This window comes from Sander vitreus, chromosome 1 (assembly GCF_031162955.1).
Source record: "Sander vitreus isolate 19-12246 chromosome 1, sanVit1, whole genome shotgun sequence".
In the NCBI taxonomy this organism is placed as follows: domain Eukaryota; kingdom Metazoa; phylum Chordata; class Actinopteri; order Perciformes; family Percidae; genus Sander; species Sander vitreus.
In genome coordinates, this window is record NC_135855.1 from 9,768,859 (window position 1) to 9,791,010 (window position 22,152).

General features: G+C 39.5%; 1 long non-coding RNA gene across 1 annotated transcript; it reads left to right on the forward strand.

The window, feature by feature from the left end:
* Window positions 1-69: 69 nt before the first annotated feature.
* On the forward strand, window positions 70-20,505 carry LOC144521962 (uncharacterized). The gene is made up of 3 exons (XR_013502373.1): window positions 70-157; window positions 19,477-19,688; window positions 19,830-20,505. It is a non-coding gene; the product is annotated as an uncharacterized LOC144521962 (long non-coding RNA).
* The last annotated feature ends 1,647 nt before the right edge of the window (window positions 20,506-22,152 follow it).

Genomic DNA, 22,152 nt, shown 5'->3' on the forward strand with positions numbered 1-22,152 from the left:
CAGAAAAGAAGGAAATTAAATGAAGAACAACTAAAAGCTAAAAGAGAAAGTGAAAGACAACGGGCAAAACCCGAGTCACACTCAGTCGGGCTTTCAACAGATGGAGACAGTTACGGGATTGTAAATGATTCAAAACCGAGCCCGAATTGGCCCTCAGGTATGTAATATGTCTATTTCATTCATAAAACAACTTTAGATTGCGCAATGTGGTTGTACGTCAGTAGACAACATTAAATTACGTCCTCCTTCCATTTAGCGCAGAGGTTTTATTCCTTTTAGTCCGTGTTTGTGTTGGCCTACTATTTTCTTTTCCCTTGTCCCCCTGGTTTTTGTCTTTTTTTTAACGCAATTCGGCGATGAAGTCACGTTGGGGAGACGTGGAGGAGACTAGCCTCAGCCTAGTACTAGAACTATGGCGACTGACTGGGATGAGCCGTGGCAAGAACCACTAATAACATGTATGATGGCCCGCAGCCATATAATTACGAACCTGTCAGATGTGAGAGGGCGAATGAGGAATTGTCCGAGGAGAATGAGTGGAGAGGTGGTTAAGTGTCCTGGGAGTTGCTATCATTTAGCAACGCAGCAACGAGCGCTGGAGCTAGTCTACAAACGGCAGTGCATACAATAATGACACATATTTTTTTTACTGTCAGTGAATAGCACCGAGTGAAAGTCAACGTTTTCTTTATATCTCGTGACAGTGATCATGTCGTTAGTTTATTCCGACCTCCGTGCCGTCTATGGCTGTGCACACGCACCTCTCTGCCTGCCCTGCGCCGAGACAAAGAAGCACTAAGATCGGTGCCGCCCACAGCAAGCGAGATCTGGCTGAAGCTTCATGCTAATGTTAAATACAAGCTGCGCGTTAGCTAGCCCCATACCGTGTTCCCCTCCACTACAGTCATGATCAGTCTGACATTAGAAAAGCACATTTCGTGATTCATGAATATGAACCAAAACAACATTGTCCTGAAGTAAATGTCCAAAAGCTTGTCATATATAGCTAGATAGCGCCATGGCTAGTGTTTGGATCACTGGTGATCATCAAGCGGCTTACACAACTGTGTGTGTGTGTGTGTGTGTGTGTGTGTGTGTGTGTGCGTGTGTGTGTGTGTGTGTGTGTGTGTGTGTGTTGACAGATGCCTCACCGCAGGAGACCGCGGACAGTGTCGGTGCTACGGCTATCTGGCTGTCTGCCTATCTATTATCTATCTCTCTTTTTATATATATATATATATATATATATATATAAACCAAAAACAACCACCAGATGGTAAAAAGACATTTACAATAACTTCAAATGCATTACGAGGCTGTAGTTTACCAGCTTCATTGAACGCACCGTCTATTTTGTTTTTCCGACGGCAGCTACAGATTGTTACATACCTCTACAGTGAAACACAGTCAAACTTTACACCGTTTAGCGTTAGCTGTCAGCATTTTAACCGTTTTTAATCCAGCTACTAGCTAGCGGTAGGCTAACGCTAGCTGCTGTCGAGTATAGTATTAACTAGCGTCACGTGCAGCGGTGTTTGTGTTGCCGGTATCGTCTGTTTCAAAGCATCAGAGAGAAGCGCAGACATATCAGTGGCACCAGATTTCGGTAGCCAGGGTTGGCAGGAAGCAGATTTTTACAAGTAAATGTTCCAATTAATGATCCAGGCAGCACATTCTCGTCTCCCTCTTTCATTTTACAGTCGAGTGGTGGCTAGAACGACTCCGGGTCAAACGTCAATATGGAATGGATTAATCTGCGTTATTTTTTTTAACGCGTTATTTTTTCTCAGATTACTTAATTATTTAATCGAAATTAACGCGTTATTTTGACAGCACTAATATATATATATAGTATATATATGCATATATATATATCTATCTGTCTATCTATCTGTATCTATATATCTAGGCTATCTATATATATATATCTATGTATTTATCTATAATCTGTGCTATCTACTGCTGAACACTCTCTTACTCGTCTCTTGTTACTCTCTCTCTTGGGCTTTGGTCTGTTGTCTCCCCAACGTGACGTAATGCAATGCATTGTGGGGGAAAGGAGAATCATTGCAAACCACTGTAAAATAGTTCATATACCTACTTTTTCTTATTATATTCCGTTTTGTGATACCCAACAACATCAAATACAATATACAGCAGTTTAAATGTTTATTACCAACAAGCAAATTGCGCAAATGCGTTGGAAAATGAACCCTGCAACACAGACTTTAAGCTGCACAATTTCCCCATCTCTGCTTTGTCAATGCTGCTGATGCCCTGCACCTGTATCACTGCCCGCTGTTAGCCCCACCACCACTCCAGCATCCATCTGCAGGCTCCGGCCAGGGGGAAGCTACTTATCATCACTCCCCAATATCTCATGTAAACCCCTGAGTGATGAGGTCGGCGTCTGGCCACCAAACACAATGTTCTGCTGTTATAATAAACATTTCAAACATGAGTTGTCTGACTGAAATATATATAATGGTGATTCATTGAGAAAGCAACATGACATTTGGTTGACTTCCAGCTACCACACACAGTAGCCTACTCTGAATGCTCAGTGTTCAGCACAGGAGATGTCGGCAGAGGAACTGTGGGAGTGTTTCGATGAGAAAGAAAAATGTTCTTGTTTATTGTTTAAATGTGGAGCAGTTTGGTGAGCTTTGGATACTTGTGGTTTAGTGGAGGTGGAAGGAAAAGAGGTTTTTTTTACTTTTTAATTTGACATTCCCTTAAACATCCTTATTACCTGGTTCACCATATCACAGCTTCTCTGCTACGTTGTTTGGTTGATAGTTAACTTTTCATTTCCTGGGAAAACAGCATATGTGGAAAAGTGAAATTCTTATTCGGTATTTGCTTTCTTCCATACATCATTCCATTTTCTGCCACTTATCCAAAGTCAGAACATCCTTTATCCCAGGCACATCCTGCAGTTCTCTGGGCTGTCCCGAGGTTTTCCCAGCCCACGTAGCATTCATGGGGCCAGTGCAAAGCCAGCACAAATGCAGTTTTTAAGCAGTTTTACTCTTTTTTTCCTTGCATCTGCGCCTGTTTATTTCCTGAATCCAAATGAACGTGTTTGCGCCGACGTGGGAGGAGAGGCACAGCGGAGGCTTTTTTTGCTGATTAGGCAGTGCAGTGCAATTTTGTTACGAAATTGCACTTCCCTACAAGCTGCTCAGACCACCTCTTATTGCAAACACAGGACAAATCTGTTGGATGAGGCACATACACACAGACCTCTCCAAAATCACAAAATGTATGTTCAATTCAGTCTCTTTCAGTTTGCTTAAAATGTATAGTGCCATTTGGATTTGTGCAGCAAAATACATTCTTATGTGGTTGAGGGTCTGCAGAATTATAAATACTGATATAATGTCCAATGATGAGTTTCCCACCATTTCTAGGCAGAGCTGTATAGTAACGAAGTAGAACTACTTCACTACTCTACTTAAGTACTAAAAGGCTGTATCAGTACTCTACTGGAGTATTATTTTTTTCTCCTACTTCCACTTTCACTTGAGTACATATTTTCGATGAGTTTAATACTTTTACTCCGATAGATTTTTTATGTGCTGCATCGTTACTCGTTACTGTTGTGAATTCCTCACGCCACGGAGACTGTGTAGGTTAGTGTGTGTACGTTAGTTACGTACGCTAATTACGTAAGAAATCCCCGAGATCGCGTTGTGTTTCTTTTCATTACGGTTACCCGTTCAGAAGTCAGAGACGATGTAAGTTTGTACTCTTTCTATTTAGCTATTGTTGCAGCAGATTAAGCTATTCCTGAGTTGTTTGAGTCTGCAGTGAGTCCTGAATGTTAACCGTTTGACCCTGTGAAGTGAAGCTGCTAGTTTATCTGTACTTTGCTAACTTGCTAACTTTCCTGTTCATCACACATGTTACTAGCTAGTGTGTGATAACTTTTTGGGGGGCTTTAATCGTTACTGTGCTGGAGAGGATGTTTATTTTACTTGCACAGTGTGATAATTGTACATTTTATTTCAGTATTTGTTCATATTTGTTATTTTTAATATAATTAATATTTGTTAATTCCTTTGGCTACAGCCTTGGCTAAACATTTGACATAATATAAACAATATGATATTCAAACTTTTGACTGCTTTCTTGAATAACTAAATAACACAATACTTGTACTTTTACTTTCAGTACTTGAGTAGTACATTTTAAAATAAACTACTTGCAATACTATACAAGTACAAAAAATGTTGAATACTTTAGTACTTCTACTTAAGTGTTGTGTTTAAAGAGCACTTCTACTTCTACTCAAGTCACTTTTTTGATAGAGCACTTGTACTTTTACTCAAGTATGGGTCTCTAGTACTTTATACACCTCTGTTTCTAGGAGACATGGTTGGTTAATGGTAGAGCAACACAATCGGACCTCTCTAAAATCCAGCTTGGTGAATTTTCAGCCCAAACCTGACCCAGAGTCACCACAAACCTTCAGAGACTCCTTTCAGCCACTTGTGTCCCAGTGTCTCTTTCTTTCGGTACCCAGAGTTCACCAATGACAAAAAACTACTTGACAAGTTTCAAACTGGTTCAAAATGTTCTGTACACCCTTACTACAGCAACTTTTACGTTTTCCCTGTATTGTCAAGTTTGTTGCACCTTTCAAAAGTTGTTTTAGGACAGATAGTCTAGCTAGCTGTCTGGAGTTTCTGCAGATATCTGAGGAGCAGTTAACCATAGTTCTCATGAATCCACCAGAGTTTAAAATTCCAACACAAAGAAAGAGGAAGGTGAAGGTCATCCGGCTAAAAATGAGTGAAATCTGGCGGAATTTCTGGCGGCACCGGAGCAATCCCAGAAATGAAACATCGTCATTATAGACTGTTAAAGGCCCCCAGTATGCAGAAATATTCAAACACACCATTTCAGAATAGGCAACAAGAACACATTTATACTGCATGAGGAAAAGTGCATGGGATTAGCATGAAGTGGACGTGTCTGTAAAGGGGAGACTCGTGGGTACCCATAGAACCCATTTTCGTTTACATATCTTGAGGTCATGTAATAACTAATGCCAGTTTTTCCCTCGCCCAAATGTACTCTAACTTTGGAGCATTATTTTCGTCCACACACATTTATTTATTTACAATACATTATTCATTCACAAAGAAAATTGGTGTTCTTAAAGGTTGGATTTTTCCTAATTTTTTCAATTAAGGCATTAAGAAAAATTTCCACAAGATGATTTTTTTATTCCTCTTTTTAGTCAACTTTAGCAGGGGTTCCAATACTAATGACCAGCGCTGTAGGTAGGTCTAGACCACACTCTATCATTTAAAAAGAGACCCAAAAATACCCCTCAACAGCAAGCATTTGGTGTGACAGTAGCGAGGAAACACTTTCTTTAAACAGGCAGTAAACCTCGGACAGACCCTGGCTCTTGGTGGGCGGCCATCTGCAGCTGCCATATGATACCAACATCTTCACACTATCTTTAAAAGCGGAGCCCGCTACAGTTTCTGATAGACAGTAGAGTCGAGTTTTAACAGTAATTATTTTCTTTATTTGTAAATTTTTTGTGCAGCTTAAATGCCACACAATCCCTGAATTTTAATGTGACTTTAAAAACGGATTGTTGTTTTTTTTCTCAAAATCCAACATTGTTTACTATCAATGCATAATGATTGTAGGGTGCTTTTGTAGGTGTTGCTCCAGATTCAGATTTTACTTAGGAAGTGTAATACGTTACTTTTTTCTTATTACTTATTACTCCTTAAAAAAGTAAAACTAGTACATTACTTAGTATCAAAAGTAATTAGTTATGTTACTCGTTATATTGCTATATTACAATCGCTGCCCCTCCCTACCCCCCAAAAAACAAAAAACAAAATGCACAACCTGTAGAGCCAGCTCCTTTAGAACTCATTCCACTTTATTAGAACAATAATGAAAATGTACTACTCAAGTACTGAAAGTAAAAGTACAAGTATTGTGTTATTTAGTTATTCAAGAAAGCAGTCAAAAGTTTGAATATCATATTGTTTATATTATGTCAAATGTTTAGCCAAGGCTGTAGTCAAAGGAATTAACAAATATTAATTATATTAAAAATAACAAATATTAACAAATACTGAAATAAAATATACAATTATCACACTGTGCAAGTAAAATAAACATCCTCTCCAGCACAGTAACAATTAAAGCCCCCAAAAAAGTTATCACACACTAGCTAGTAACATGTGTGATGAACAGGAAAGTTAGCAAGCTAGCAAAGTACAGAACTAAACTAGCATCTTCACTTCACAGGGTCAAACAGTTAACATTCAGGACTCACTGCAGACTCAAACAACTCAGGAATAGCTTAATCTGCTGCAACAATAGCTAAATAGAAAGAGTACAAACTTACATCATCTCTGACTTCTGAACGGGCAACCATAATGAAAAGAAACACGACGCGATCTCTGGGATTTCTTACGTAAATTACATAATTAGCGTACGTAACTAACGTACACACACTAATCTACACAGTCTCCGTGGCGTGAGGAATTCACAACAGTAACGAGTAACGGTGCAGCACATAAAAAAATCAGGAGTAAAAGTATTAAACTCATCGAAAATATGTACTCAAGTAAAAGTGGAAGTAGGAGAAAAAAATAATACTCCAGTAGAGTACAGATACAGCCTTTTAGTACTTAAGTAGAGTAGTGAAGTAGTTCTACTTCGTTACTATACAGCTCTGGTTACTGTATGTTACGAAAACTATTGCACATTCACATATTAGGTTTTTGGTTGAGTTTCACATAGGCTTACATTATGAAAAGGACCTGGTGATGCAGATTCCCGTAACCATAGTAACTCGCTGTCTCAGCGTGTGCAAGAGAGGAGAGGGACACTGCTCTGCTCACAGTGACATGCTGGATGGATCAAAGCCTTTATATAATGACAATACCGCCATCCTTCATTTAGCTTTTTGGCTAGAAGTCGACGTGACGTGACCTGCCCAGACCTTCTGCACGCTAAGTTACGACAAGCGTAGACATCACATCATCATATAAGAAAACCTACCTGGGACAAAAAACAATTTACATTCTGGTAACGTAGCGTTCCTTGGATTAGTAGCTGTAATATAGTTACTGTTTTGGAAATTGTAATCCCTTACACTACTCGTTACTGTGGAAAGTAATAATATTACAGTAATATATTACTTATTATACAACAAGTAGATCCGACCAGACAATCTGATTGGTCAACTAGACATTTAGAATGCGCTCAAATCAGCATGACAGCACACCCAGAGCCATTTGAGCACACCTGGCGCATCACTTAAAATATCACTCCGCCATTTCTCTGTCAACATTACGGAGTTGAATTAAAAAACTGTTTAAAAACATTACTATTCATGTAAGTGTCACGTTTCTTTGTTTAGTTGGTTCATGTTTTCTGTTTGGTTTTCCCATTTCCTGTTTTATTTTGAAGTCTGTCTTTCCTCCCTAGTCTTGTCTGGTTTTACTTCCTGTCTTTTGGTTTTCCCGCCCTTGTGATTGTCTCATGTGTTCCACCTGTTGTATCACCTGTCCTTTGTTAGTCCTCGTTACCTGGTGTGTTTAGTCCCTGTGCTTTCTGTGTCTGTTGTTTGTGGATTGTCATTGTCATTTTTCGTCGGCAGTCGGCAGAGGTCGGTTTCAGGAAGGAGGTTTAACAAACGCTGAGTGTAACCCTGATATCTGAGTTGATTTACCCTGAGATAGGAAACTCTGAGTTTTCGGTTCCAGAACAGCTGATATGAGTTGGTTCAAGCGCGTGCACCACCACAATAAAAAGGCAGCATGAATGGAGCCACGATACTACGATTCACCATGGCAACAACCACAAACAAACGGGTCGGCGGAAATACTCATGCGCACATACAGCGAGTTTGAACATGTATTTCGTTAAAAAAGCAATCAGCAGCTGCTGCAAAAGAGAGAATTTGCGTGGGAGAAAATTGCTGCTAGAGTAAATGCGCATATTCCAAATATAGTGTATAAATATATTTAATCGTAAGTATAATATTACTGTTGAAATGGTATTGAACCTATAATCTTTCATTTAGGTGCAATACTGCAGGCGAAAAAGTCCTAGGCCTACTAATCCTATTCTGAGGCTGCAGCACCAACAGAATTATAATTCATAATCTTTTATTTCAAAGGGTTTACATCATTTACCTGCAATACTGTGGAACTCCTTTTTAATATTGGTTTGTGTCCAGGGAACACTACAAAAACTTTAAAACATGTTTCAGAGTGAGTCACTCTTCTGACGGCGCTTTGCTATACAGTGGCTTTACTAATATGCGCCGCATCACCAATGTTGTAAAGAAAACTGCCGTTTGCAAAAAAATTTAATGCGACACAAATAATCTACTGGGATGTAGAGCATGTCCACGATGGGTGACATTAGTGATATGAGGACGGATAAGGTTATGTAAGCTACATGACTGATAGACTGGGAAGAAAAACAATACCGCTCAAATAGGTAGTTATATGGAAATTAAAATGCGTCGGGGCCTCAATATCATCTCAACACCCTGTGAAGTAATACAGCTTCTTCATCAACGGGATCATTGACAAAGGAAATGCCATGTTTTGAGAAAAACGTTTTATAGTCTTATTAGTTTTATAGTAACATGGTTAATAAACCAATCCTGTTTTTTTATTCATGCAGATACAGTAACAAACTGCACTAAAATGCACCTGATACAGACCGAATGAATGAATGAGGAAATGAAAGAGGGCTGTGTCAGCAGGCTGGGTTGGTGTCAGAGGGAGGAGACTGAGAGAAACTCGATGTTTCTTGAAGAAAACCTGCTCCCGACCAGGTTAGGTTACCATAGTAACTGACTCTGAGGTTAAGTTACCTTTCTTTCTGAAACAGAAAACCCAGAGTTTCCCTCATCTCAGGGTTAACAAACTCAGAGTTTTCACTAAACCTGCTTTCTGAAACGGACCCCTGTTCTGTTTGCTGCTGTGTTTTTTGTGCTCCTGGATTTGTACCCGTTTCTTCCGTGTTCCTGTGTTTCTGGATTTACTAACCTGTCCTGCTTACAAGTTTGTAAGTCTCCTTGTGTTTTCATTAAATTACTATTATTTCAAACTGCTGCACTCTCCTCACCTTCCTGCATTTGGGTCCAAGCCTGCACCCTGACAGTAAGTATTGCAGGAACCACAGCGGAACACACAAAAGCTCTCCAACTAGTAATTAAAGTGATTCATCGGATTAAACAACTTATTTGTTACAATGCTCTGAAGTTAACTTTAACTGGATATGTTTGGATCAGCTGTACCGGTGACGGCGCTATCTTGAAAATAGCTGCTAAATGTGATTTTCTCAGACGTGCAGGAGCTATATCTGTCGATGGGGGGAAAAAAACAAAATTCAGCAGATATCTTAGTTACAACAAGATTGAGCTAGCAAAGCTGTTTTGTGTTTATATGTGCAGCAGTTATTCAGTTTGGGAAGTCCCACGATCTCTAGAAAGCTAACGTTAGCTTAAGTTGACTGACAGGGAGGGACTATAAATCGTCTCTGTTGCGTTTTTTTGAAATTTCAGAGCGAATTGCTCCACAATATGAATACAGTTTGATTATTTTTTTTATTTAGTTGGTAACCGTTGGTTTATAATCACAATACTACTACTAATATATATTGCTTAAGTAATGCGTTACTGCCCAACACTGAATATTACAGCCAGGAATTTATTTTCATTTACTCCTAACTAGTGCTTTCAATCGATACATTTTTTTTTTTTTTATCACAATTAACCGCAAATTTAAAATACTAGAATTTACTTGTAAATGTGCAGTGTTGAAATAAATGCATGACAAACTGGTTTAAGGAAACAAATTCCAGTGCACTCCGCCAGCACGGCTTGTTTACCCTGCCTCAGCACTAGCATCTTTGCTAACATCAGCAAAAATGTGTTTCGCCCGGATATGGTACTTCAAAGTTGTCGTGCTTCGGTGGAAGGACAGTTCATCACTGCAATAAGTGCACACAACTTTAGTTTTATCAAAACTTCCATCTGGAAGCTTTTTATAACAAAACTTGCCATTCAGCAGAGCGGGCACCTTCTCCTCTGTCATCGTTTCCTTGCGTTTGCTGAGCCACACGTATCACACACAGAGTAACCTTGATAAAATGCTTACTTTGCGTTAAAAAAAATGGTGTTAATTTTTTTTAGATCAATCGCATGCGTTAATATTGACAGCCCTAATAACATTTTCTATCAGAACTTGTACTTGTGTTTATTTCACAATTCAGACAGCATAAATTTGCTTTTGTTCAAATTGAATGGTAATTTCTTTATTAAACCACAATTTTAATTTGCTCTTCATTCTGTCATGACCACTTCCAAAAGCTGCTGTAAATTCCCCCCAGAGAGTTTTGCATTAGTAAATCATTTCTAGAAAAAGCAGAAACTGTATTATTTGTCACATACAATCGTAAAGCATTAGGAGTAGTGGACAACCACATACAGCGCGCGGGGAGCAGCTCGGAATTCAGTGCCTTGCTCAGGGACACTTTGACATGAGGCTGGGGATCGAACCCAATCTTGTGGTGAGGATTGAATATTTCTAAATGCATAAATGGATTCTTTGTTCTCACTCTCCTATATTTAATGGGATTATCAATCCTTATTCTTCTCAAAAGCACAGTCATAGATCACAAACTGAAAACGGGCCACTAATATTATTCATTAGTAGCCCCGTCACTATATTGTTTTCCATATTATTTGTAATTTATTTTTTCTATTAAAGTAACACAGTGTGATGTTATTTTATTTTTGTTTGGATTTAACAGGTCAATGAACATACCTTTTGTGATTTGCCTTGGCAAACATTTCTTCCATCATGTCCTTAAATGTTTTAATGTTGGGTCCAGGTGATCTATTTACACAACTAACAATTAGGCTTCCATGCATTTCATTCCATCATCAGTAGTAGCTGACAGGCTTTTATCCAGAGCCACACCTCCTTCTTTTTTTTCTTCCTATTCATGGAACTCAATTCATATCCATTCAACTGAAAATCCACACCCTTCTTAAAGTTGAGCCAGGTTTCAGATATAGCTATAACATGGAATGGTTTCTTGAATGGACTTGGAAAATGGAAAATTTGCATATATTGTTGAAGTGAATAATTGACAGATCTGACTGAACCTTCATGTTAAACTGTTCATCTGTATAGTAACAGCAATTGTTGTTCAGGTTGTTGAAGAAATTATTGTCAGGGTCAATATTTTGTTCGGCAAACAAATTATTTTCAGTATAAATGCAAATGATCTGTGTATTCAGAAGGTTTTCACGCAATATGCCCTTGCAAGCTGAGCTGAGTAAGTTATGTATCAGTTTCTTTACCACTGACATGCCCATGACCAATGATTTCAGCTTTATCAATACTTTGCAGTTAGTAGTCTGTTGATTGTATTTTGTTCTGTTTCCTCAGGAAGCATGCCTGTCTGGCAATGTCCCACGAGGACCCATGCTGCATTTCATTAGTGATTCAACATGTCCTCCTTCACTGCCCCTCAGCCCTTGGTATTACTTTACAGCATTGTACGTATATGGAGCCCACTCAGAGAGTAGAGGGATAGTGGGTGGGGCAGGAGCGAGGGATTAAAATGGATCGCACCCCTTGTTCACTTTCAGCACAAACTATACAGACCGTTGCCATACATAGGAATGAAATTTGTCCTCTGCATTAACCCATCCTATACACAGGAGCAGTAGGCAGCCGCAGTTAAAGGGTAACTACCGTTTTTTTTCAACCTGGACCCTACAACAACAGTCTTTGACATTGGTCCAGTATAAAGCAAGATCACTGCAGTCGGCAGCGGCGAAACAAGCTACAATGTAAGTTAATAGGGCAATTGTCCAGCTTGTATTTACCTTCACAATAATGCTTGTTTTGCCGCTGACAGGCTCAGATTATTCTAAGTGTCTGACATTATGGAAAGGATCCCTTCAGAGATAAACCTTTAAAACATCTTTGAGACCTTTCTGTTAAAGGTGCTCTAAGCGATGTTGGGTGATGGCACTTCTTGTTGATGTTTGACGTATTTTCAAACAAAAGAGGCTAGCTCGCCCCTCCCTCCTCCTCATCCCGTCCCTTCTCCCTCCCTTCGCGCTTCTTTTTAAAAAAAAATCTTTTTGTCAGTTATTGGCTGGAACAGCTGGAAGACTGTTTGATATGTTTTGTGGTGCAGGTTGGCACAGTTTGTTTTTGTTGACGTTTGTGGAGCCTGGGATGTCTACAGAGACCGCATTTTTTTTACAGTGTGTTCAGGGGACAGACAGCTCGCGGATAGTGAGGAGATGTTTGGTGTATGTGACAAAAAATGTTGTAGCCTAAAAAAGCGCGTGACATCGCTTAGAGCACATTTTTTAAACCAGAAACAGCTCTGAAATTGCTAGCGCTAAACCCACCAGACTCCATTTAAAAAAAGCAATATTTTCAGCGTCTATAGAGCAAACGTATTTTTTCCATGTAAATCGGTAAACTATGTGTTTATTTCAAACAAAACTAGAGTTGTGATGGTTGGAAAAGTGAAAAGACGACCCAAAACAGTTTTTCATAGTTTTATTTGTTTCTGTCAACTTTGAATGAAGTGTATTTTACGATGCTAAAATTACTGTTTATTTATTATAGAACTGTCTACAAGGTGACAAAGGCAGCAAAAAACAGACTGGAAGTCTGTCTGACGTTACTCTGCGGTTCAAAATCATAGAAGTTGAAAATACTGAAAATAAAAGTAAGAGCAGGGATTTATTAGCTTGGAGCAAGGACGAGGAGGAAATGTTACTAAAATGTATGTAAGTGTTAAGAAAGTAGTGGAAGTTAGAGTGAGAAAGGCAGCTGCGTTGAGTGAGGGACGTCAGTGAGTATGTAGTCGAGCCAGGAGTGCGAGCGGTGAGAGTCAGTGAGAGTAGAGAATGAGTGTGGCTGGGAGGGAAAAAAACAATGTAAAGTGAATTAAAATAAAATACTGCCACTTCCCGATTACGGTCTGGGAGCGTGAAAAAAGGAAATATTTGACATATAAGCCTACCAAACTTATGATAAGAGGCATTGTTGTTTCCAAAGTCTCCATTTGTGGCCTGCAAGACTACACACACACACACACAGGGGAGTGAGGGGGAGAGTGGTTAAAAACCCAATAACAAGCTGTTTGTGTATCTACATGTTTGCATGTGAGTGTGTCTTGGACCCCTCATGTATGAGAGGCCGTATAGGAAGTAATTCATACTTCTGTCTTACACACACTATCATAATCTTGCATATACACCACTATTGTGTGTGTGTGTGTGTGTGTGTCAGGCTGCGGGCCGTTTGGGCCAGCCGGCCAATCAGAGAGCCACATGATTGTCACAGCCATGCGGCCACTTAATTGTAAACAGTGGCCCATATAATTTCTCTCGGCCCCCTTTCAAGCATCAGTAATACAGTTCTTTGGCCAAACGATAACCAAATTTGCCAAAATCCTTCACACCTAGTAATAGTGTAATCTGATCAGTATATATACCACATATGAGTCTCTTGATATCACAGTCATGGTTACCCTCTACAGTCACGAACTTTTACATTAGTCTCTATTATTTTGTAGCAAAATTACTTATTCAGATCAGATGTTCAAAAACGTAAACGTGCATGGTTTGAAATAAAACAAATCTACCTGCATTTCTTTTATTTGAATATTTGTTTGAAAAAGTTAAAATGAAGCAATGCCTTCTGGGAATTTCAAGATAGAATCAAGTAGACCGCGTCTGCGTCTCTATATATACGGTCTGCCTCAGAGTGGTTATTGGAAGTTGAAAATTGGAAGTTGGAAGCTATGGTTGGAAGTTGGAAGCTACAGAGCTGCCAACTTTTCCCAAAACCTTGGAGTGAGATTTGGTGGGGCAAACCCAAATTTTGCTGCGTACAAATCAAATTTCTTTGGCTCATTCAGCATCATTACTGTCAGGGTTTAAATTGTGACTTGTTATGTGTGTGTGGGGTGGGGGGGGGTTCTCCCTAGGGGGGGTCCCGGGATATTTTTTTTTTTAAATAAACCATTAAATGGCACTTTCTGGAGAGTTTTGTGCAAAGAAATGGAGAAATCGAGTCTTACATGATATGTGCAGAACTGCAAACTTTGCATTGTTGTAGTATCAAAAGGTATTAGGGCATTTAGCATTTACATTAATGTTAATCAGTCATCACTTGATTACACATTGTATTACCTTGTTATGATATAAGAAGTGACCCATACAATGTGCCAAACATAATGTGCCACATGAAGAGACAGTGCAGCATATGACAGTAGCAACAGCTGAGAAGATTTAGGTCTATGGTGACCAGTTCCACCTCACACAAACTTCCTTCTCCCATTCTCTCTCTTTACTACTACTACTACAACACACACACACACACACACACACACACGCACGCACGCACGCACGCACGCACACACACACACACACACACACACACACACACACACACTAGTGGTTCTCAGTGTAGGGACCAGGGACCCAAAGTTAAATTAACATTGGTCTACCAAAGGGATCTACTAGGACCAGTGAAATTCTAAAGAATGAGAACTACTGATTTACAAACATTCTAATCCTTTAAAACCAAATAAATAGAAATAACAAAACAAATTTGGACACCATGGGCACTGGTGGCCAAAGACCAAACCTCATTAGATTAGGCAGTGAGGGAAATTCATTCTTCAATCAAGGTCTTTCCCCACCACAAGGTCCAGCAGAAAATAGACTGAAAAATGCCAAGAGCAAGACAAAAGACACAGCATAGCTCGTTTTGTGCATGTGTTATAGCACAGCCTTTCTCAAACTTTTTATGTGCCAAGGCCCAGTAATGTTTGGCATAGGTTTTGTTTCCAGATTTTGTGAGGAGACATAATTTTGAGCATTCAACACTGGATTTTTTTGTACCTATTTCTACCCTTTTCTACATCAATTGATGCTGTAAACAATTGAAAATATAGAAAAATAAGGCCCTCAGGCATTCTGTATTACTTTCAACTATTCTCTAGTCTAGTAGATCAACTTTTTCTAATTTAACGTCATCTCTGCTGAGTCAACAATTTACTCTTCCCTCCTCTTTTGCTTCTTTTGTTGGGGAAGTACATCTCTTTAAATGTGCATGTGGCACTTATTCATGTGAATCATACATTAATTCATTTTAATTCATTTATAAACCCCTGGACTTCAATAGCTCAGAAAAATATAGCTATAGAAAAATATAGCTCAAAATATAACTCCTCCCATCTGTGTTCTCCAAAATTTGGAGAGTTGTAATATAGTCTGCTGTGCATGTTATTGCTCTTCTGATATGGTAGTATCTCATTCATACCGTCTGACAGACACAGACGCCCATTTGGGTCTCTGACAAAGTATAGAGAAGTGGCTGTACGCTGCTCTTCATCGGAGGTAGAGCACGGATGCAACGCGTCACTGCCCACAGCAGAGCGAGTCCACTAAAATTAGCTGAAGTTGCTACACTTACCAGCCGCGTTGCTCACCTCTATTTTTACAGAGCGAGTGGATACAAAGTGACGGACGGGTCTGTAATAGGCTACTCAAAGCATACTTGAAGCCAGGGAAATGCGCCTGGGATGGCTCGTGAAGAAATGTTATCACATTTGCGACATTTCAAAAATTCCACAGACAGGCAGCGCTCTTGAACCCCCTCACTGTCTCTGAAAGCATAACTAGTCGATCACGAGTGGCTCAATAGGTAGATCTATAGATAAACTCATCTTTCAAGCATTTGACCCACCGGCTTGCGATATTTTTTTCCCACTATGGCCACGCCAAGACCCGCCCATTCACACACTACTATTGGCTAGGCGTCCATGCTTCGCAGGCGGGGCAGAGGCGGACGCCGCTGGAGCCGGAGGTCTTCATAATCTTCTTCATACTGCTTGCTTGAAGAAAAAGTGGTCAGCTCTGTTTATATACAGTATTTGCGGACGTAGTTGAAGCCCGAGCGGTACGCAAGGGCGGGAAAGAAAATCTTCACGACTGCGCATGTGCGAAAGGATAAACCCATAGCGTGGCTTAGAGGGCGAAGCCTATACGAAATAGAAGCGGTATTTGACGGTCAAAATCCTGCCAAAGTCATTATAATAGTTTGGCTGAAGTGGCGCTGTAATGACAGAGAGAGGCTAACTGAAGCTGTGGGTCTTCTAAATAATATATTTTAGGAAAATTGGTGAGCTATTGTCAACGATGTCTCGACAATTAAATCAAGTCCAACAGAGCTCTGATTCGGAGATGCAGAGATTATTCAGTGGTGGAACTGCAAATCTAGTCAAGTCTTACCAGACGAGACAGCATTTTGGTGGATCGTCGTCGAAATACAGGAAGAGGTAAGTTGATTAAAAAATAGCCAAGGACCCTTTTTTATTAATGTCATCCTATCTGTAGTGTGCCCCAAATTCATGTTAGCGTGGTTGTGACGTTAGCGCTGCTAGCTAGTTGCTACCCACATACAACACGGGCTAGCCATTTTCCATTGAAAACTCTGCAATATCTCCACTAGCTAGTGCTAGTTAATATGATCAAGCAAGTTTGAGCAAGCTGTGTGAAATAATTTCAGAAATCAGGTTTCAGAATTAAATCTGCTGTTACATGAGAGAGACGACACAGTATCTGTCAAGCCCTTTGATTAACCACAGTATATGATATTTTACTGTACATTTGACTTTGACTAGGAGAAAAAGTCTAGCAGCAGCAGTTATGGAAGCATATTGGTAGTTATAGTACGCATTGCTGCGCTCCTGTTATTCAATTGGGCCTCATTCACCAACCGTTCTTACGAAGAAATGTGTTCTTAAACCCCACTTACGCACTTTTTACGAAGATTCTGACATTCACTAATGTTTTCTTATCTTGGATTTGTTCTTAGCTAAGAACCAAATCTATAAACACTCAAGAGCACTCTTACACACATTTGAGTGATGACAATTTGCTCCAAATAATTGGTTACTGCATTTTATTTAATTCTACAGTTGTTTACAATGATAGTATTGTAATGTGTTCATTTGTTGAAAAAAAAAATCATAGTAAAGAAACACTAACACTGCAATTTACATAAGCAATTAAACTGATTAAATCCTGCGTCACTATTTATAGGGCCAAAATGGAGTGGTGTTTACTTCGTTACATTTTGCAGCAATTATCTATGTTTTCTAGTCCAAAACATTTCTACAACGTTCCGTTACATTTTTTTTTATCAGTTTTTCCCCCTGCCAAAACGACTTCTTGACCGTCGCACGTTTGTGTCACCAATAAAGTTTGGTTGCCATAGATATGGGGCACTGCCGAGCCTTCATCGGCTTCGAAGCCGGCTCCGGTGCTCCAGAGCCTGGGCGCAGCGCCGCTGACCCTCGGTAATACAGTAAAAGTGAAAATGAAAATGTTTGTTTTTTATTATTCCCGTTTTTAAATCATAGTTGCCTCTCCACAGCGTTGTTTACTCCTCCGCCAGGCAGCGTAAGACGCCTTCATATCTTATTTATTTGGCTGGACCTCTTCACATCTCCACCCCATTGTCGCTGCTTCACACACTTTATTTGCTTACTTGCATGGTTAAAGAAAATTAAGTTTCATAGCACCTACAATTATTACACTGTAATTACACTCGGTCCAGTAGACCCGAACACCTCATATGTAATAGTTATGTGTAGGGGGGGTGTACTGTGTGCAGTCATTGAAAATAAGTTCTTTTTTATATTCTTCACAGAAAATGTGCCAAGGCCAGTGAGTTTGAGTTAGAAGAAATAATAAATAGTAGAGATGCACCGATTACAACTTTCTAGGCCGATTCCAATTTCCGATTTTCTTTGAGTTAGGCCAGCCGATACCAATTTTAACCGATTCCGATTTCATTTTTTCTAACCACTTTACAGCACACATAAATATTTATTTTCTATCTTTTCTTTAATAGAAAATGTTACATTTTGCATAGAACATAGAACATTTTTTAAATAGATAATCGATCGCTATAAAATACAACTATATAAATTACTCCTGGTGTGGGAAATTAACACATCTAAAGTGCAATGTTATGGAAGAACCATTTCCTTCTTTTCACATCCAATATCCAACTAAACAAATGTGATATATTTAGCAAACTAAACTTCTGTATGTATGACAACAGGGAAAACAGGTAATTGCAATAAAATAATATAAAAATAACAAATAAAATAAATATAGCCTTAATGCAGTATAAAGATATTTCTCAAAACACACACAGGCCTGTTTGAACGTCAATAGTAACTTTACCTGAAAACAGAGTGTAGTTCCTTTTTTAGCAAGTTTGCTTTATGTGTCATTGTGCATAAATGTGAACACTACCGTTGCTGTCAACAGGCTTATCTGCTAACGTTAGTTACCGATGGTTACCTCGGAACAATCCAGCAAATAGACAGTGGGCTACCCTAGAGTGCCGTTACCTGAAAGAGATGATTTAACGTCACCGCTCATTTTACACACAGTTTAACAACAAAACTAAACTCTTTAAAGATTATTATGTTTTTAATGTTGGTTTTAAGCGGTAAGCACCCCCACTAACCTGGAAAGCGTTTTAAACAGTAACGTTAATACAGCGTGTTGGAGGAATACAGCGTCTCTTTTCTTTTTTTGTTGTTGTTGTTTGTCTCCTACAGCGGCCAGCGGGGCGTCAGAGGCAGAGGGACCACACAGTGTTTGCTAACTTAGCTTCTTGTCTCATCTGGGGTCTGATAAACTCATCAAAGTCAGTGTGCCCAACGCTATTTTCCAATAAACTGTAGCTGTCATATTTCATGGACCCGCATGAGTGCGGTTTTCATGTTCCAGTTTTTCAGCCTCAGAGGGGAGAGAGAGCAGCTGACTGTTTGAGCCATGTATAATTACGACTTTATGACATTTCATAAACAGCTGATTGAGCGGCAGTGTGCCACTGCTACATACATACAGCGAAAACCCTGCATGTGCACGTGTGATGTTGCTGTTGCGCGATGTACATCATGCGGCGCCCGAGTGCCTTTGACCGGCATAAAATCGGCATATGTCAGTCTGACCGTCAGGTCGCCGGTCATGGCCGATGACGTGAAAATCGGCCAATTCCGGTCACCGGCCGGTCAATCGGTGCATCTCTAATAAATAGCATAATTTTTCTTTTAGCAAACATTGAAAACTGGGGTTAAGAAAAAGGGTTAAGAATAATTAAAGATTTCAACATATATTTTTAAAAGCCAGTGTACAACCTTACAAACACTAAAGGCTTGCATGTATCATATAAAATAACTTGAAGAACATCACGTTTTAGATAGTTGTCAATGACAAGGCCTTTTTGCATAATCCAAAACACTGAACTGTCTTGTAAGTCATCCCTTTCATGTGCTGTGTGATAATTTATCCAATTTGAAAACATATTTGTATCTTCTCGTGATACATTTTTACAGATTCAGGGAGGGGATGAAGACCCTTGGTGTTCTTGATGCAATAAGAATGCACCCAGATGCTTTCAGACTGCTGTTTTGTCACGAGCCATCCCCACTCACAGCTGATGTAGTAGAGCTCTTTGAAATTCGACTGTCAGCAGTGGGCAGCAACAAAAGAAGGGCAGAGGAATGTGTGGTTGCATTTTAGAGGGACTACCTGCTGGATATTGAGGGTAAGTATTATTGCTAGTTATGGAATAAAAATCTTTTCATATGCCCTTCTGTCTGACTTTGTCTTTCCCTCCTTTTTAAAAGTTTTCTACATGCTAGGTTTAATTTCTTTTTTGGTGTTCTTTGGTGTATTTCTTTTTCAGTGCAAGAGGGACCCTTGCAACTTGGGGCTATCCTGGCCATGGCGACGGGAGCAAATACAATTCCACCCCTGGGCTTCTCCCCACTACCTTCAGTGGATTTTCTCCATGAGCTGCCCCTCAGACAAGGCCATCATTTACCCACCGCAAACACATGCCTTAACTGCCTGCGGTTGCCAGTCCTGAAAAAATTTGAGGATTTCAAGGAAACTATGGATTTTGCATTAAAAAACACTCAGGGATTTGGTCAGGAATGACTTCTGAGAACTCCTGAACATACATTATTAAAATCTGTTGCCTGTTGAACTTGACTAAATTGATGAGGTATCGTTGTCAATAACTCACCATTTCCTAATACATTATTAATGTATTGTTTAAACAATTGAAAATGGAATAATCATTTGACTAAAAAGGAAATCATTTTGTAATTTTATTTTATTGTTCAACATTGTGAAGCAGAAATTGTCACTGGCCTTTTATTAACCTGTATTAATTGCCTTGACACTTATGAACTTGCTCACTGATGGAGTTCACCAGGCCCAAAAATAATTGAATGCCATGGTTACCGTCATCGGCTATTGGGCCTACAGTTTCTAGAATTAATTTCGTAACTATTTCATTGAAAATAAAGTCATTTTCTGGAACAATAACATTGTTTGAAGTATCAAAATGTACTGGGGGGGGGGTCTTCATTCATTTCAGCGTTGTCACTCCCAACTAAAATGTTCTGCATTGCCTCTGCACTGCTGCGCACAACCCGGAGCACGAGTCCGTGTAAAATGATAGAAATGAAGGTCCCATTGGGTCCCGTCAGGTCCCATCGGGTTCGGACACAGATCTTCAGCTCTACGCCAAAGCTTCCCTGATTGTCATCCTCTTCAAACTGCTGGTTATTCGAGAGCAGGAAAGAGATGTCTGAGTACAACCATTGAGCTCAGAACTTTCCAAAATGACACTGTCATGTCCCAAATTGTCAGTTTCCCTCACAATTCTCTGAACACATCGCAGTGTATCAGTGAAAAAGATAGCAATGTTTTCCTCATTACCATTTACTTCCACAAACAAAAACTGACCTTGAAAAAGAAACTAAATAAGATAAGAATACATTTTACAAGGTTGTTTTTGTCCTTAAAGTTTCTGCTGCTTGATTTAAATGTTCCTTGTTCCTCTGAGTTGGTGCTAGCTGTACTTTCAAAGCAGCAAGCCCACCGGATAATGATACTGTAATTTAAAATGGCCCCTTTAGCCAATGAGGAAGTGAGAATTTAAACTGTCTTCCTGATTGATCAAACCAACTTCCTTTTCAACTATACTCTCTCACACACACTTCTATACTCTCTCACACACAACTATACAATCACTCACACACAACTATACTTTCTCACATACCCAACTCTATGCTCTCACACACTACTATATTCTCACATACACTACTATACTCTCTCACATACACTACTATACTCTCTCACATACAATGCTATACTCTCACACACACACTACTATACTCTCTCATACACGACTATACCCGCTCATACATACATGTAAAAGGATTATAATAGTGTGTGTGTATGAGTATAGTGGTGTATATGCAAGATTATGATAGTGTGTGTAAGACAGAAGTATGAATTATTTCCTATACAGCCTCTCATACTCATGTGCTCATGTTTTCACTACTATTACTACACATACTCCTGTGTGTGTGTGTGTGTGTGTGTGTGTGTGTGTGTGTGTGTGTGTGTGTGTGTGTGTGTGTGTGTGTGTGTGAGAGCAATTACAGGTAAATGCATGGCGAGCAGTCTGGTAGCCATTATGATGTCACTATTTTGTGAATGGCTGTCTGCTGAAAGAGAAACACACCAATGTGAGCTTCAGAGAGCATGACAGGACAGGATTATTTATATACTGAAGCGTCTATTGAAGCATGGTGGAGCCTCTGTCTTCTCATCTGTGCAACACGTTTCTTGTGCAGCAAGCATTCTATTACCAAGTAAAATATCCAAATGTCAGTTTGAGGCTAACTATATTTCTGTAAATTAAGCTAACAAACGTAACATTGGGCATGTTGTTAGCTTAGTGTCAGATCACACAGTCTTCCCATTCTCCGTGCTGATTCCTCATGTCTGTGTCCATTTTTGTCTTCCTAAAAGCTCAGTTTTCTGGGTCGGTAGCTTTTAAACATAAGTTATGGGTTCTTTACATTGTTGGTAGTGAATATCACCACACAGCAGCTTTTTTGCATTTTTCTGTTGTTTGCTAGCAGACAGAATAGAAGAGGAGGAAACCTTCACGCTACACAAGTCAATGGAGCGCGGAGAGTTGTTTCCCT